Source organism: Rhinolophus sinicus, linkage group LG10 (genome assembly GCF_036562045.2).
Source record: "Rhinolophus sinicus isolate RSC01 linkage group LG10, ASM3656204v1, whole genome shotgun sequence".
Lineage (NCBI taxonomy): Eukaryota > Metazoa > Chordata > Mammalia > Chiroptera > Rhinolophidae > Rhinolophus > Rhinolophus sinicus.
Genome location: NC_133759.1, coordinates 23,940,935 through 23,959,330, shown reverse-complemented (window position 1 = coordinate 23,959,330; position 18,396 = coordinate 23,940,935). Strand labels below are relative to the sequence as shown.

Genomic DNA, 18,396 nt, shown 5'->3' with positions numbered 1-18,396 from the left:
TGTTGTTGTCTATTATTTCTGTGTGGTGGTATTCTATGATGTTTCCTCTGTTTCTTCTTTTATTACAGTATATATTTCAGTTCTGGATTTTTTTTGAGTGGTTACCCTTAAGTTTATGTAAAAGAAAGTTTGATATTTAGAGTATTCCATTTTCTTCAGCACACTTACTTTCTCCATTCCCATATTCCGGTTCAGGCCTTTACTCTCCAGGCCCTTTTTATGTTTTGGTTGCCACAAATTGTCCCTGTTGATGGTGGTCAAATAGCCTCCTTTAGTATTTCTTGTAGTGCAGGTCGTGTATTAGAAAATTCCCTCAGCTTCTGTATGTCTGGAAAGGTCTTTATTCCTCCTTCATATCTAAAGGATATCTTTGCTGGATATATTATTCTTGGCTCACAATTTCTCTTTTTCAATACTTTGAATATTTGGTTCTACTCTCTCCTGGCTTGGAGAGTTTCTGCTGAACATCTGATGATAATCTAATGGGCTTTCCTTTGTAGGTTACCGTCTTCTTTTCCCTGGCTGCCTTGAGGATTCTTTCTTTGTCGTTGATTTTAGACAGCTTCAATACAATGTGCCTTGGAGAAGGCCTGTTGGGATTGAGGTAATTAGGTGTTCTATTTGCTTCTTGGATTCGAAGATCCAGTTCTGTCCACAAGTTTGGGAAGTTCTCATCGACAATTTGTTTGAATATATTCTCTGTTCCTTCTCTCTTTCTTCTCCTTCTGGTATGCCCATTATTCTTATATTGCTCTTTCTGATGGAGTCAGAAAGTTCTTGTAGAGTTCTTTCATTTCTTTTAAGTCTCAAGTCTCTTTCTTCTTCCATCTGTGTCATTTCTAGGTTTCTATCTTCGATGTCACTGATTCTTTCCTCCATCTGGTCAACTCTACTACCTAAGCTGGTTATTTCATTCTTAATTTCTTCTATTGAGTTCTTAATCTCCAGAAATTCTATTTGGTTCTGTTTTAAAATTTCAATCTCTTTCGTAAAATGCTCATCTTGTTCTTTGATTGTGTTTCTGAGTTCATTAAACTGCCTTTCTGTGTTTTCTTGCATCTCGTTGAGTTTTTTCAGAACTGCAATCTTGAATTCTCTGTCATTTAAGTCACATATTTCCATATCTTTAAGTTCCTTTTCTGGAGACTTTTCACTTTCTTTCTGAGCTGTCTTATTGCCTTGGTTATTCATGGCAATTACTGATTTATTATTTCTTTTCCTAGACATCTACAGGAGTGGCTTCCGCAACAGGTTGATATGAAATGGTCTTTCTTTTGTTTTCCAGTACTTGTTGGTAGAATGTTTTATTTTCTCTCTGACTGCAGCCTTTTTTTTCTCTCTCACATGGTAGTGCTATATTTTCTCTGCACTATTCCAGGAATGGGGGGATTCCCTGGGAGACGGGCATCTCCTCTGTTAATTGTTCACCTGGGTCACAGGGCGCAGTGTCCGTGTGTGTATGCGGAGAGCTTTTGAAGTTCCAAAGCTCTTCCTGCACCAGATTCAGAGCCCATGTGTTTCAGTAGTTCTGTTTACTCCTGCAGGGATCCACCCAGATAGGTGGGGCCAGGGGTGGCGTGAGTTGTGAGAGGTGGCCCAGAGCAATGGCAGCAACCACCACCATAGCTGGTCCTGCTTCCACAGCTCCCTCCCCTTTGCTGGAACTAGTTGGGCTGTGAATCTGTGTCTGTGGTCCACAGTTCTCAGAACAGCAAATACTCTGTTCTTCTGATATGACACTGCTACTGTTCCGCTTCTAGCACCTGGCAGGTGGGGGCAGGGCAAGCTCTAGGAGGGTAGGGAGGGGGGCTAGTCTCAGTGCCTAAGGCTTCCATTCTCTGCTCGGCAGTGAGGGCTTAAACCACCGTTTTCAGCCTTATTCCCTCAGTCTTTTCTCCAAGGTCTCTGCCGTGAGCGTTGGGTTCAGCTGTGTTATATGCTGCCCCCTCAGCCCTGTGGGCCATAAGCGGAGCCCTAGCAGTCCGAGTTCTTCCCTCTCCCCCAGCTGTGGTAGTTCCGGGATGCAGCAAGCTCGGCGCACTGAGCCAGGTCTGCGTCCTGCGCCTGCGCGGCTCTGTCTCCACACTTCTCCCTTCCCTCCTCCCCCACTCATGTGATTAGCCCACCTTTAGGTGAATTCAGTAGTGGGCCTCTTCGTCTTGCCTGTCTGCTGTGCAGGGAGTCCTTTGTGGAGTTATTGTTGTTCGATTAGTTGTAAATTCCAGGGGAGCTTTACAGAGGCTCACCTCATGCTGCCATTTTGATGATGTCTATCCTCGTCCATCAATTTTACCAAGAATGTTTTATTTGTAAGCTTTTAAATTTTGTCTGTAAAATGATCATTGCATGTGCCTTATATGAGTCATAGGGTTGTTTGTGAAGAACAAGTGAAATAATTAAATTATGTGATAAATTATAAAAAGATAGACAAACATAAAACCAAAGTAATGCCTTAGTTCTTAGAATTTTTGAGCCACTGTACCTGGAAAGAATGAACAAATGACTTTTTTTCTCCCCCTGGCTTTGGCTGAGCAAAATTATCTAACTCCTGGGTCTAACTGAATCATTTCATGGCTGAAAGGGCTCTCAGCCTCATTTTACATTTGAGGTAACTAAGGTCTAGAAAAGACACAGTAAATCTCTAAATGACACACGATAATTAGAGTCAGAGTTGAGTCAAGAACTCAGGCCTCTTTAGTGCTTAAAAATTTTTTATTCCATTTCTTCATTTTTCTTTTTCCAAAATGCGCAGACAAAGCTTTGGCATAGAGAATCGGCTTTATTCTGAGGTTTGGGAAAGCTTTATACTGTACTACGTCTCAAGTTTATTGCCTTGTTTTCCCAGGTGACAATGCTTAAGGTAAATGAGATAATATATGAAAACCCCTTAGCACAGTGGTTGGTACTAAGACAACACTCAATTGAACAGTAATTATCATTATTATACCAAGGTCATTTCATATTTTAAACCATTCCTGATTCATATTCATGTAGAATAAAACATACAAATCTGCTACCTGAAAGTCAGTAAGTCTCAAGTATTTGACACTTGGAGAACACTCCTGCCCCTGTCCCCAAACAATAAACCTATGGTTGCAAAATATGAAACCAGACTTAGTGCCTGTAGTATCAATATTCTAAAAGTCCAGCAGAGGGCAGTACCCCTCACAGTAGAAGGGCACCATAGCTGTAGGTGGGTAGAAAGGAATTATGGGTGCTGAGGTAAGCTAATAATACCATCAATCAGGGCCATTAAGTTATTATTATTATTAGAGCCATTATTAAGATACCTTGAAGTGATGTGAAGTACTATGAAAAAACAAGAGTAATGGAATAGAGAATAACTGGAAGAAAAAGTTAATGGCAACATTAGCTAAGCAGAGAACTAACCCTTGAATGAGAAAGGGTCAGCCATGAGTAGATTGGGGGAGAGTGTTACATTAGAAGGAATAGCAGGGGTCAAGAGGAATATGATCTTTGTCTGCTGGAGGGACAGAAAGAAGGTGTCATTAGAACATAATTAAAGAAGGAGGTGAAGAGGGAAATGTGGAAGGGCCATGATGTCATGTAAGTGACACAGTTGGGATTAGATCCCATGTCTTTCTGACCCCAGAGTTTGTGCAGTGAATCACTATGCTACTCTGAATTCTGTAGAAAAAGCCAAAGGGCACTAATCAAGGCAGTAAAAGTGGTACTTTTTGAAAATAATTTAGGAAATTCCTCGGTGGCTTTCATGAAATAATTCATCAGAATTCACATAATTTTAGACCTTGAATTTATGGGAGGAAAGCAGTAAACTACATATACTTAAATTTATTTAACATTTTATGTCTCAAAAACTAATCTGGTACAGGATTTTTCTCTCCCTCTCATATAACACTATATAATAATCAAGGTTTATAATGATTATTATGGACATATTTTAAAGGAAATACATCCAAAGATTTATATAGAAAGGTGTTCATTCTAGCATTAATGTTGATAAAAATTATAAATAATATAAATGTACAACAATAGGGGATTATTTGAATACATTAGCATCCTTCCAAATGATTAAAATATTTTTTCAAAGCATATTTAAGGCTATGGTAAATGCTCCAAGTATACCGTTAGAGGTAAAATAAGCAACAAAATAAAAACCATATATGAAGTGTGAAACCAATTTCTAAAAACTATACAGAGAAGCAAAATGCTAAAAGAATACACACACCGAAATGATATGAGAATGAATGTCTCATGTGTTCTTTATACTGCTTTTCTGTATTTTTTTCAAAGAATGCATTCTTTTATAGTCATAAAATCAATAATGAAACTACATACTTGGCATGGAAATTTTAATCTTCATTTAAACTTTTCAAAATCTGTGTAGTGTTACTGTTTTTTAAACGTAGAAACTAATGTGGTTTTTGAGATGAGAGGGAGAAAATCACTGTGTAGAGTTGGACCATGGGGTCTCCCTCCTTTAATACTTAATGAATGAATAAAAACATATATTAAAATAAAACAAATTAAAACAAAATATTGCCAGCAGCCACAAAGCAAAGAAAGGAATATAGCGCCATATCCTCATCTTAAAAAGTGATGGCCAAAGGATTAGGAGTAGCTGGACTAGCGAACTGTAACTTTAACCCCTTCACCTCTGAGACTGAGGAAAGCAGGTGAATGAACTGAATCCAGAGACTCTAATAATATCTTTAAACTTGAAAAGCAGTGATATGAGGGAGGTGAAGAGGTAGCCCTGGGAAAAATCAAGAAAAACACTTTAGAAAAGAGTAGCTCTTGTGCATAACCATGGAGCATTGGCAAATTGGGGCAGAGCTGAAGACTATAGCCATAGGATCCACTGCAGTTGGTGGAGATCCTGATTTGGGACATCTAATGGTCCCAGGTCCCAGGTCCTCTACAAAGGTAACCTGCTGTACTGGTGCTTCCTCACTTGCATTTTCTTGTTTTAGAAAAGAGGTTGGAAGCCAATACTCAACCCACAAACTGTACTTGGAGAGAAAGACAATAGATTTTGGGACGATTGGGAAAATGTCAAGAAAAATTAACCTACACTCTAGTACAGTAAAAAGGTCTGGGCAGAGCTTTCCCATTAAGAATGAACAAAATGAAAAGATATACTATGTACTTATGGAGGGAGGGAGGGAGAGAGATAGAGATAGATAAATAGGTCCAAAGAGAGAGAGAGAGAGAGAGAGAGAGAGAGAGAGAGAGAGAGAGAGAGAAATAGTTCAGCTCATTAAGAAAATATAACCCAAGAAAAATAAGAAAATTTTCTCTGAGAATTCAATTTACAAGAGATTAAAACAAATTTATAAAAGAATAGAGTAATAAAAAGGGAGATGGCAGAACTAAGAAAATTTGAAGTAAAATGCCACCATTATAGAAATAAAATAATTGAAACAGCAAAGAATATAAAATTAATGATAAGAAGAAAGACTTCATAAAACAGTCAGTGGAGGGGGGGGAGAGACAGTGTTTACAGCAGTTGGATAAGTGGATAGAGGCAGAGAACAAATACAATAGACCCTAAGAATAATTGGTGTTTCCAGAGAAGAGAAATGTCACAGAAAGGAATGCAAAGGTATAATATTCGAAACTTTTCTGAAATGAAAGAAGACTTACATCTGCAGATAAAAATGGTATGCAATGTTTCAGGAAAAAAAGTGTTAAAGAATGACCACTTGCCATATCCTAGCATCAAAGCTAAAAATTAATTTTTTAGTCAACTAGGCAGAAAAAGAAAGTTTTCTATAATGGCAATAATTTTGGTCAGCTCAAGATTTCTCCACAATGACATTCAACCTCAAAGACAATGAGGCAACTATTTTCAAAGTACTGAGGAAAAGTGAGATGTAAAAGACATGTATTCTGAAAGATGAAGGAATTCGGGAAATTAAAGCACCCCTGAGTGATTCTTGAAAACAACAACAAACCAAAACAACAACAACAAAAACCAGGTGACAATGAAATCCAGCCAAGCAGAGATTAGAATAGAGAAGCCAGGGTGAAAGGGCTGTTGGTGAGCATCACCGGTTTATAGATAGAGTATGACTAAACAACTGGCAAAAGCAGAATGTATTATAAACCTTGACAAAGTAAAAATAATATAACTAACAAAAGCTGGAAGAATGGGAGGGGTTGAGGTGGGAAAAAATGCAAATTAAAAAAAATTAGGTATAGTTAATTAATATTATTTAAAATGGAAACAATAAAAAAGGAATGATGTCATTTAAAAAAGTCTTTCAGTATTTTTTTTTTTTTTTTTCTAGTTCACGTCAGACGGGTAATGTGCCGATGTCGTAACAAGGTTTGTGGGAGGCACATCTCACGCAAAAGCGTGGACACCCAATCATCACACTTATGAACTACAAAAGGACCTTTCAGTATTTTAAGACTCTTTTGAAATCGAGTATCCTTGGGGTGAGGAAACATTTAGCCAAAATTCAGCAATTTCTTCAGTTGCCCTTCAGATAAATTCAAGTAAAATTAAATTTAACACTTATTTTAATGTAGCATTTATAATGTGATGACATATTTATAAATTTATTTCTATGGACCCATCCTTCCTGTTTCCTTTCTTCCTATTTTGTCCATGTTCATGCAAAAATAACCTAGAAAGCACTTTCTTCAAATGTTAGTACTGGCTATTTCTGGAAGGTAGAACATGGGGTTATATTTTGCTTTATTTCTTACATTTTTTCTGTTATATTTAAATTTTTATAGTAAATGCTATATTCCAGTACATAAATGAACTATTCACAAATATGCATTGATGTATTTTATAAAAGCAACATTCTAAGAAGAAAAAGAGAGTAATTTCTTATACACTCTACCACTGGCATGGTTACGTGACTCCAGTTGTGAACAGGCCCTGTTGGGCAGACACAGCACATGTTCCCAGGAAATTATTTAGTGTGTGGCCGTGACTTAGGCCATGGACTTAAGACAATATTGACATTTTGCTTCATCCCCAATGTACTGTCTTATTTCTCCGCAAATACGAGATACTGCCTTCTTCTAATGAATGTTGTCGATGTGAACTAAAGAAATGAAAACATGCAGTGCAAGTGTGGAGAGATTAAAGTCTTGATGATTTACTAATGGTATCTCCAGGAAAGAGTCACCATTGCCCCTTAACAAGGGCAGAAGTTCCCATAGTTTATTAAACTGGATGTATATATATGAATTTAAATATAAGAAATAAAGCAAAAATATCAGAAATATATAAAAATAAGAAAAATACAAGAAATGAAGGCAAAATGTATGCACATACATGTAAATTATTTTTGATTCAGGGTAACAACATCAGCTTTTGTGTTCCATCTCTAGTTTATTCACCTTGACAAGTAATTTGAGCAGACATGCCCATTTTATTAGCAAGAAATTAAGTGTAATTTTTTATTTTTTATGTATACGTTAATGATTTATACAAGAATAATTTTGGTCCTTTCTTATTTGGATTTTTTTTTCTGAATTATTTCGTCCTAAAACTTTCGTTTTTGTTTTTTGCAACATCAAATGTATTTGAAATGGGTGGTATTTACTCAGATTGGGAAACGGAAAAGAAATATTTTTAAAAATGTGATCATATTGATCACAATTTTATATTTTAGAAACATAAACAGTAACAGATGGTTCTATTGAAAATGGCAAAAAGTTTATAATTGCAAGTCTAAGGTAGTATTGTAGCTTTCTGTTTCAGAATTTGTCTTGCTTCACATCTTTGAAAAACAAACAGGCCGTTAAAAGCATGCATGATGTCCTAGACACTTAGTCAGGTTTACTACTGGATGGGGTACAATTTTATTAAACTTTAAACACATTTTAATGAGCTGCAGGTACAGTTTGTTCTGCAAAACTATAATACAAGGCATTACTCACTCCTTGACTCACTTTAAAAATGAAATACAAGTGTCAGGTCAGGGATGAGCTGGACATCCCATCTAATTATCAAAATAACAAGAATGTAAAGGGATCCACACTGCCATTTAATCAAGTAAGGCTGAAGTCTTGGGTGCTAACGTATGAGCATCTATCTATAATGCTATTACTCAGGCTGGCTAGAAATTAGATACTTCCCGAGCCTTCCAGCTGGGGCTCAGTAGAAGCATTGCTAGCATCCATGCAATTCTTGCATGGATCTGAAAAGGAACTGAAGTAGCAACTAATGATGGGTCAATACATCAGGACATGGAGATTTAAGTCACATGGTGTCCTGGAAATTGCACTGGCCTGGGTTTTGGCTGACGTGAATTCTAGCCTCACCTCTGACCCCCGTCAGTTAGGAGCTCTTGCGCAAGACTTTTCTGCTCTTTGAGTTGCTTTGTAAATGTAGAGGCTTGACTAGTTTATTTCTAAAGTTCTTTCCTTCTCTAACATCCTTTGATTATTAGAAGCATGAGTTTTTATCTAATCTTGCATAGAAATGTTTAGAATTCTTACCTATTTGGGACCCCAGACAAGGTTCGTTTGTATGACTCAAGAGAACCAGGAAGGCTCTTTTTTTCCAAAATACCTTTCCCCTGGATGTTGTGGTCTAAGAATTTTTTCTCTTAGAGATACATATTCAAAACATAGCCCTCCTTAGGCATGTGTGAATAATAACTTGTTACTATTTCCTCTGAGTAAAACTTTTATTGGATATTTTCATTTATTAGTATACTTGAGTGCAGGTTATGACCTGAGTCAGTAGAAAGTTCTATGTACCAAGAGGATATTCAATCCTGGAGCCAAAGTGCTATTCTCTCTTTAGCAAAATCAAACCATCATTTTTTTTCTTTTCTTTAAACACCCCAGGGCATTTTATACCTGAATTTGTAAGCATGGTGATTATGAAACTACCAAAGAAATCAAAACATGTTCTTTTTTCCCTATTCCACCTCCAAAGATTTGCAGCTCTACAAAAGGAGGGCCAAAATAGTAATGAAGACAAGACTTGGACTTTTCTAGAATATCCGTTGCTGAGTTTGGCTAAATTTGGAAAGCAGATGGTTGTGGTGTGAGGTTATTAAAGGGCTTTCACCAGGGCAAAGGGAGGGCTTCTTTTATCCTTTAAGAAGCAGTACGCTGAGCTCCACTGGGGAGAAACAGAATCCTTCCCCAATTTTTTCCCAGGCAGAGGTTTTCAGAAGAGAAGACAGCTCAAGTGGGCCTTTGAATTCCTAGAAGCTCCCAATGTTACCAGAATTGGTTAAAAAAAAAAAAATACAAAAAAAAATTAAGAACTTTTGAGTGCAAAAGGGTGTCCTGCATATTCCCCACAGCCCAATTTCTCAATCAAATACACACTGTGTGTCTCAGTATGTGTGCTATGACAACAGCACTTTTTTCCTTGAGAAAAAAGCTAAGTTATTAGCCAGACTACAGGCGTGTGGGCTCCAGGGGATTTTGTTTCTCAATATAAAAGGTGAAGGGGAAAACATTTGTCACATGGTAAATGACGCAGGGAGAAGAATAAAGGTCTCAAGTTAATGTTTGTAGTTTAGCTTAAGATCCTTAAATATATACATTCAAATACACAGAAAAATTATAGAGCACTTATGTTCAAAGTACAGCTAATACAAATATTTACTTTTATATTTCTAGTGTTTTGTAAATATTAGTCTCATGCATGCCGGAGAAAATTTCCTTTTGGTAACGTCCTGCTCACAGATAGAGAGTGAGCAATTACTTGACATTAAAGTCTTCAATATTTAGTAGATATCCTCCAATAATAACTAAATCAAGGGGTCAGACGGACCATCATAAAGATGCCCAGCATTCAATACTAACATTCTTTCTTTGCTGTCTTTTCCATGTGATCCTAAGTTTGTTGCTTAAAGCTGTTTTCTTTATTCCAAATGAAAACTATGGGAAGCCCAAGAAGTAAAGCACATTCACCCAGAGAAGCATTTATTAAAGATGAAGGGCTGCACGGAGGGAGGGAGGCTGGAACCTCACCTTTTCCCCCTTCTGCCCACCTGTGTCAGCAGGTGGGACGTGCTGGGACCTCCTGGGGTTCTCTGCAACATGCCTTTGCTCTAGAACTGGCCAGAGGCATGAGCACCACCTGGGAGCTTGTTAGAAATGCAGAATCTCAGGGGTCACTCAAGACCTGCTGAATCAGAATCTGTGTTTTTCACAAGAGCCAGTGATTTGCATGCATCTTGAAGTTTGATAGGCACTGGCATAGAAGAGTGAAAAGAGATTTCAGAAAGGAAATGAGACAGATCGAGGTCTATACCATTGATTCTCAAATGTAGTTGCCAAGTTTCCAGGTGATGCTGATGCTACTGGTCCAGGTACCACCCTCTGAGAACCACTGGTATGCGTATATGCTATTTTAGCTCTACTTCCTTACCTCTCACCTTCTCCCTTCTCCCTTCTCCACTTCATTTGCCTGCCTGCCCCTCTGTTTCTCCCCTCCTCTCTACTCCCTTTTTCTCCTCTCCCCTCCTCTCCTTCTTTTTCTCATGAGTTGCAGGGAACAACAGGGTGAATATGTAGTTCATTTGTTGTAGTTCCTCATCTCTCACCCCATTTAAGGCTCTGAAGGTTACAGAAATGATGCTTCTCAAGCCTGCCCTCCGGTGCTGTCAGTTCTTTAGCACAGCTAAAACCAGTACCCAGATATCTATAATAAAAGGTAGAAGAAGATGAATGCCCTAGAGGAGACCCACATACAGTGCTAAGCAAGTAACAGGAGAGGGTTGTAAAATCTCAATTCCTTCACTTAGTAGAATACATTTAGTCTTTTTGAGATGGTTCAGGATCCTGGGCATTTGATACGGATTTACTGAACTAAACTTTTTGAACATCAGAATAACAAATGAGACGTAACCATTATCACTGCACTTCTGAGTTCTCTAGAATAAATCCGGATTTTGTATGCTTGTTCTACATGTATAAATATAGATAGTACAGAATAGTGGGATGAATTTTAGTTCTTGGGTTTGTCATTTCCTTTTTATAAAAATTTAATAAGGGAATTTACGGTTCCATGAGGGAACTAGCTATTTTAATTCTAGGTGACTGAGATTTTACTCTATATTGATTGCGTCTTCTCTATGACAGTCTGAATTATATTAAAAAGTGGGTTGAAAAAGTCAGGCACATGATTTGTTATACCATTAGAAGGAGGGGAATAGCTATTATTTGTATGAATTCTTAATTTTTTAAATCGGATATATTTTGCATTATATCTCTGAATATATTTTTGACAAACTGCAGTACAATCTACATGTAATACAATGTAGGGAGGAACATAGCCCACAGCTGGTTCAGATGGAGGGGGTCCTCGGCAGAAGGAAGCAAACACGCAGGCCTCCTTGGTTAGAGGACACGTATTCATGCTCAACTGGGGAAGCACTGACTTTTATTTTCCTTCTCCCACTGGGTGCCAATGTTCCAGCTCAACCCATGGTCACACACCAGACCCAACACAACCTCCTAGAATAAAGTGCAAATTACAAGACTGGCCAGGTGTATCTTTGTCTTGAACAGTTAAAAGGGTGTAGAGTCAATGCCTTTAGCAAAATGGTAAAAGGCACAGTTAGAAGCAAACTTCTTGCTGGTCTGTAATCTGCTGGTTAGATTGCTCTGTCCCTGCCAGAATGAGTGTTCGCCTCTGAGAGATATCCAAGAAGATATGCTTCCACTAAGCCAGTGCTCAAACAGGCCTGAGTCTAGGGAGGCTCAGAATAGCAAGGTTTGAGCTCCGCCCAGCAGGGAAATAAAGGGGCACCAGCAAAATGAAAGATGATCCCAAGAGATAACTCAGGAGCACAAACAAAATGCAAATGGTAGAGGAGCAGCTACTAAGGAGGGTCCATGGGACCCAAGCTAAATCAGCAAGAGAGAGAAAGGAGAGGGAAGGAAGGTGGAACCACAGGAAGAAGGTGCTTTGACTTCCCACTCTTTACACAGCCCATGTCAATGCTGAAGATGCCAGAGAATTCCACTGGCCAAAGGACAACCCTCTAAGTCAAAAGAGAAAATGGAAATTATTTTTAAGTGGGGTGTGGCTGAGTTACAGTTTAGAGGAAGGCATGGCATAACAAAACCTGTTTATATTTTATTAGCTAAAATTAACATTGAGCAGATATCATTGTTGAAGATATCTTTTCAAAATGTTATGAAAAGAAACGAGGGATATCCAACATACAGATACAGCACAGGGCCCTGGGTACCTTTTATTTTCCACCTTGAAGCACTGGAGAGAACTGACCTATACTTAAAATCATTGCTGGTCACAAAATAGCAGGCGACACAGCTCAGGCAGACTTAGGGTATGGACTCTTGTGATAAACTTACTGGTTATTTTTCCTTAAAAAGAAGTCTATTATTTTATTGTCTTTGGAATTGAGGCCAGGAGCCTGAGGCCTCATCTCTGTTGCAAAGAGATGGTGGGCGTCAAGAGCTGGTAAGGGTGATTAGCAGGACGCCACTGCTGTGGCCTGGATCTAATCAGACTGGCAGTGCGTGGAGAGGGCGTGGGCATGCCAATGCCTCATCCTCTTCTGCCTACAATCATCCTGGGCCCAACTAAACTCACCTCCGAGACCACCAAGAGTGCAGGGTGCCCCTCTGGGGAATAGGGCAACAAGATTCGATGCTGCACAGCTTTTGTGACTGAAGGAACAATCTCTAGCTTTTATGATTTTATTTCAAACACCAGCTTTATTTTAAAGGCTCTTTTCACTTAAAAGACTCAGCATCTTCTTATTAAATTTTAAATACCCCAAAGCACCTCTACCAGTTTCTAACACATACCAGGGTGTTCAATGCATTTGTTAAAGGAATGAATTGATGATTTATAGTTTTAATTACACTTGACTTCCATGACAATAATTTCTTTCTTTGATTTATTCTTAGGGAGAGTCTTTGCTTAAAGGTTGCATTATAGAAATTCCGTAATTCTTCTCTGGAGGTGCTTGGCAAAACTGTCAGTAAAAGTTTCATTATTTAAGATATGGTACAAGGAAACAACTAATTATACAATTAAAATCCCACAAATCTAGTTTAGAACAAACCATTTCAGTAACTAGGTAAGAAAATAATGGCAAGTTGAAGAGACTATTAGCTGAGATGAATTTCTTGTGACTTCAATGGGTACAATTATTATCATAAGCAGTGGCAGAGGATGAAAAGACTCAACACAAAAAAAGGAATTATAATAATTGGAATTGCTTATTGTTGGATGTCAGTTACTTTATACCAGGCAGTCACAGATTTTAAAAGTGTTTCATGCTACGAACGTGGCTAGAGGTCAGCAGTGTGGTACAGTGGACAATATAGGATCAGACAGATTTGGATTACAATCCCTGCTTTGCCAACTAACTGTGGTATAAACTTAGACAGTTATTTAACCTTTTTGAATTCCAATTTCCTCAATTAAAGTGGGAGTGGGGGCAGTCCTAAGAACCTGGAAAGTTTGTAAGATGGGTAACATTTATTGTATAGTGCCTTGCAAATAATAAACGCTTGCTAAGGGAGAGCTGTTATGATTTTGGTGCTCAAGGAATGGTTGTGTTTAGAAAGTAATGACTACTTACCAATAATTGAGCGCTATAATGTTTGGATAGATAGGATTGTGGGCCATTTCAAACTTCACTATACACTGTGGTTGTTAAGTGCCTGCCGGATTTTGTCTTGTGTTCTGAAAAAGATTGCCAATAATTTGATGTACTGATATGTTGCTTTCAATTAAAAGATAATGATGCTGCCTTACTCTTAGTTGGGGATAAATTTTTTCCCTGGTGAAGAATGTTTCCTCATTTAATCACACTTTTATCAAAACCAAACCCATATGAGTCAATGGAAGAGAAGAACACTTTCTTTCTGGAAGAATTAGGCCACGATTACACTCATGTCTGTTTGCCATCGCATTTCGTCCAGCTGTAGTCATATTTTGTTGTGACCATAAATATCAATCTAGATCCTTGGTGGCTAAGAAGTTTCTTTTTAAAATCTCACTGAATTATTTTACTGTGTTCATGTTGTTGTTGTTTTGTTTTTTTCCTGTGAAAGTTCATTGACCTCGCTCTTATTTTTGACCATCTGGATCCAAAATAGCAAAGAAAATTAAATATTCTGTCTTTAAAAAATAACCATCAGTACCAAATACTTATTTGTGTTGACTCAGTTTCAGATGATTCAATATATTTCATCATCAGCTGGAACTCCCTTATCCAAATTCTGTTTACAACTGAAGAATTAGTGGGAATCACTCACATATACATGTATTTTTTTTCAAAGAAAGAATGTAACAGGTTGCTCTGAATTGAACACACACACACACACACACACACACACACACACCATAACTCAACTCTCTATATCCATGAGCTGTCAACGATAATTTTAGTGTTGTTTGCATGGATTGTTAACTTGCCAATCTTTTAGTTTTAAACAAATACTGAGCACCTACAATGTGTCAGACACGCTTAAGTATTTAGGATACATCAGTGAACAAAACACACATCCCTGTCTCATGCAGCTTACATTCTAGCAGGGGATCATTTGGAAATCTCTTCAATAATACTCAAATAGAATGTGACATGGATTCATATATCTCATCACCACAGGTCAATGGTTATAATTGGAGAATTAGAAGAAATTATATGATCAGAGGCCAAACATACACTCCAGGTGTGATCATTCTCAGCTCTGTGCCGGTCAGTGATGCAATGCTCCCTGCTTCACAGCAAAATGAAAAGAAAAAGAGCAACACTATATAATATAGGTATATGTGCAAATGCCTTACTTGTAATTTCAAAGTAAAAAAAATCTGAAAACTGGGAAGTGTTTTCATAACTTATTTGGTGGCAAAAGCTGACCTGATTTCATATGGGTGTTCTATAAATCTTTCCTGACTCAATTCGTGTGAATATTTGTATGTTTCACTGCAGAAATATTGATGTATTTGAATGACACTGGATGTTCCCTCAGATGCCACAATACTATCTTCATACCTTTGTAGAACCCCCTTCACCCTCTTCCCCCCCCAAAAAAAACAATCTAAATTCTGAGACATGTATGGTAAGGATTTTGGATAAGGGATTGTAGTAGACCTGTGTGCATGTATCTTTGTAAGTTTGCCAAACATATTTTCTTGAAAAGATCTATCTTTTCTTTCTGATATTGTCTTTCTGCTTTGGGGGTATTAAAATATTCTTTCTTTTATGTGATGATAGCAGATAGCAAATGTTGGTTTGTTCTGTCTTCAAATATCTTTATTTGGCAAAATAGAAAGGTTGGCAGGTCTCTATTTCTTTTTAAACAAGATGTTCATTTGTGTGAAATTCAGAGTGACGCTGACCCAGTCTTGCAAGTCTGCTCTCTAGTTACTCATATTCCACCCTCCACCCATCTGCCTTATTATTTAATTATTATAGTTCTTTAAATTGACCCACTTAAAAAAGCTGAAATAAACTTCTTTACAAAGGAAATATTATATCACCACTGTAAATGGAAAACCAGTATCATCTGCCATAAACAGGAGGTCACCGAAAAATGAATACTGTAGAAACAAAAGAATATCTCTTGGTCCACCTAAAACCATCTGGGGATCCAGCACATTCTACTGAAATGGGTCACATATAAAGCATTTTATGTTTCTATGTGACTGTTAACCTTCATCTCTCCCGAGACAGTTTGATTTCCTTTTGCTCTAACTTGTAAGGGTAAATCGCCAAATTCCTTCCAAGTATTTCCTACATCCCACAATGATAATCAAAACACATCTTGGTTTTTTGTTCTCCACTTGGGTGGTTGTGGCTATACTTTGATCTCAACTGCTCCAGTGCAGCCTTGGATTTCTTTCCCGTTACAAGGGTATATAGCCCAATGCTTCTCAAACTGTAACATGTACTTGACTCCCCTGATCACCTTGTTAAAATGCAGACTTTGATTCCGCAGGTCTGGGGTGGAATGTGCGATTCACATTTCATTTCTTACAAGCTCCCAGGTGGTGTTGATGCTGCTCACCTCAGGACCACACTTTGAGTAGCCATGGTGTCTGGCAATGAGAGTGTCAGGACTGACTGCAGGGGTGGGATGGATCAGATTATCTTTGGAGCTTTTCTCTGTTCTTCTTTGCCCTGTAATTTCAAAGAGTGCTTTCCTAAGAGTGACTGGGAGAGCACAGCCTTAAGTTATTTTTATTTCCATTCAGTAATTGAGTCTGTGGCAAGTTGACTTTTCCTAATCTCTAATTCTCTGCATCTGATGGTACTTACACAAGCCTAATGGTATATACTATATTGAAATACTGTTTATAATGGACTTAAATTATAGAACATTTAGTGCAAAAAACAAAGGACTAAGCAATGAACATTAACTGGAAAAGCAAGTTAGTGTTAACTATTTTTAAGTTTCTATAGATTTATTTGTGTTCTCTTTCTTTGTGGGTGACATTCAAGAATAATATTATCTAACTTTAAAAAAACTATGCAAGAAATCAGGAGTGAATGTATGCATAAATAATTTGTAAAGCCTTTGTAATGACCAGTTTTGATGGTCAGTTTTGCCATTCTTTCTCCCCATTTTCCTTTCCACCTTTTCCAACTTGTCTATTTCTTTTTCATTATTATTATAATTAAAAGCATTTATATAGCCTAGTTGTGACATATAAAGCAGTTGAAATTCACAGGGTACTTGCCTAGAGAACAAAGATTCATCATATTTACCTTACTGAAAAAATACCACATTGCTGCTTTCCCAGTTAGTGCTTACTGGTTAATTAAATTTTAAGAATCACTGAGCGTAACAGAAAATTTTACTGTCAGCAAAGGTTTCACTCAAATATCTTATATTGTTTGATTTTCTATTTGTTTTTCTCTGAGAGGTTTGCATACTCTCTGTTTGATCAGGTTTATAGTTGTAAAATGTATAATATCTAAACTCTAAATATATGTGTATATATTAGAATTTGGGCAACAATCTATTTTTCTTCCTCTGTCTATAAATTTATCAACTGAAAAGGAAATGAGAAAGAGCAACCAAGCAAGAAAGCTTAGGCTCTGGATTCACAATGCAACTCTTCCACTTGGTAGTGGAGTAACTACAGTCTCTTTGAGCCTCCATTTACTCATCTGTAAAAGGGGATAACTCGAGTACAAACCTTACTGTGGCGAATTAAATGATGTAATTCTTACATAGCACTTAACACAGAGTTCAGTTCACTGAGCTCAATAAAACTATTCTTCTTCTAATGTCCCATGGGAACAGATACTATTGTTCTTCCAATATGCTCTGGGGTTTTCTTCTAAGGAAAATTTGTGTCATTGTTTGTAGAATCATTGCTTAGATTTGGGGAACAACTGGGTTTTTAAGCGACAGAGTTGATCTTTAAAAATGTATTTTCTCAACTTGTAGCAAATAATAGTGCAACTTTAGGCAATTCACTTAACCTCTTTTGGTCTAATTTATTTTTCCTTCTATAAAGTAAGGTTTGGACTAGATGATCTATCATGAGAAATATATTTTGCATTGTGACCCCCCCGCCCACATCCCTGAAAACAAAAGTTTCATGAAATAATATTTAACCTTTCTATGAGAGACCTATTATAATAGCTTCTATTCTAAACTATTATTTTTCATTCAAAAAGGCTGGACGTGACCCACTTAATTCATTTTATGCTCACTTTTGTCACCATTTGCAGTTTGAAAACCCTGGACCCGATGATCTCTATGCTTCTGCTTTTGCCAGCAGGAACAATCTCCAATTCCAGAAGGTTGTATATAGAACTCTTTCGAGGACTAAAGTAGCTTTCAACTCTCATATTCTCTAACCTGAATTTCAGTACCAGCTTTATTTTCAGCTCAGCTCACTCTGTTTTTCTGCTCTCACATAATGTCCTGTTTATTGATTTGTAAACCGAGACTCAGGGAGTCTAAGTGATACGCTCTTATCAGAGAATGTGAAATCTTCCCAGGTCTCGTCCTTTCCTTTCCCCAGCAAACCCCTTGGTTCTTGGCTGGTACTCTATTCCTCCAAATATTTTTGAAACAGGAAGTTTGCATCTTGGGTTTCCACAAACATAAATGTTTGTTTGGGAAAGGAATATATAAAGCAACACGTAGCAGTCATTTTAAATTCACACAAGGATAAATAAAATACTATAGTCTTGAACAACTGAAAAGTCACTCAAACATTACGTTTAAAAAATGTGCTGGCAGTTTGCCCAAAGCATTAATAATCACTTCTAAATTTATGAAACTTTTAAAGTTGAACACTAACTGGTCTCACTTTAATCTATTAATGAAGATGCCGAAATGAGTAATCTCTGAGGACATTCCTCACTCTTTTTAAGAATGTTCCATTTTGAAAGACCAACCTAGAGTACCTTTGCTGCTCTTCTATCTGTTGCAGAAGACTACTGTCTGATAGTTTCTCTTATGAAGGGAAAG

The 18,396-nt window shown here is 37.4% G+C and overlaps 1 protein-coding gene and 1 non-coding gene across 31 annotated transcripts in view; both read right to left on the bottom strand.

Moving 5' to 3' along the window:
* Positions 1-18,396, bottom strand: part of THRB (thyroid hormone receptor beta) — a 349,469-nt gene that overhangs the window by 124,828 nt on the left and 206,245 nt on the right. The window lies entirely within an intron of this gene.
* On the bottom strand, positions 6,280-6,383 carry LOC141567378 (small nucleolar RNA U13). The gene has a single exon (XR_012489972.1). It is a non-coding gene; the product is annotated as a small nucleolar RNA U13 (small nucleolar RNA).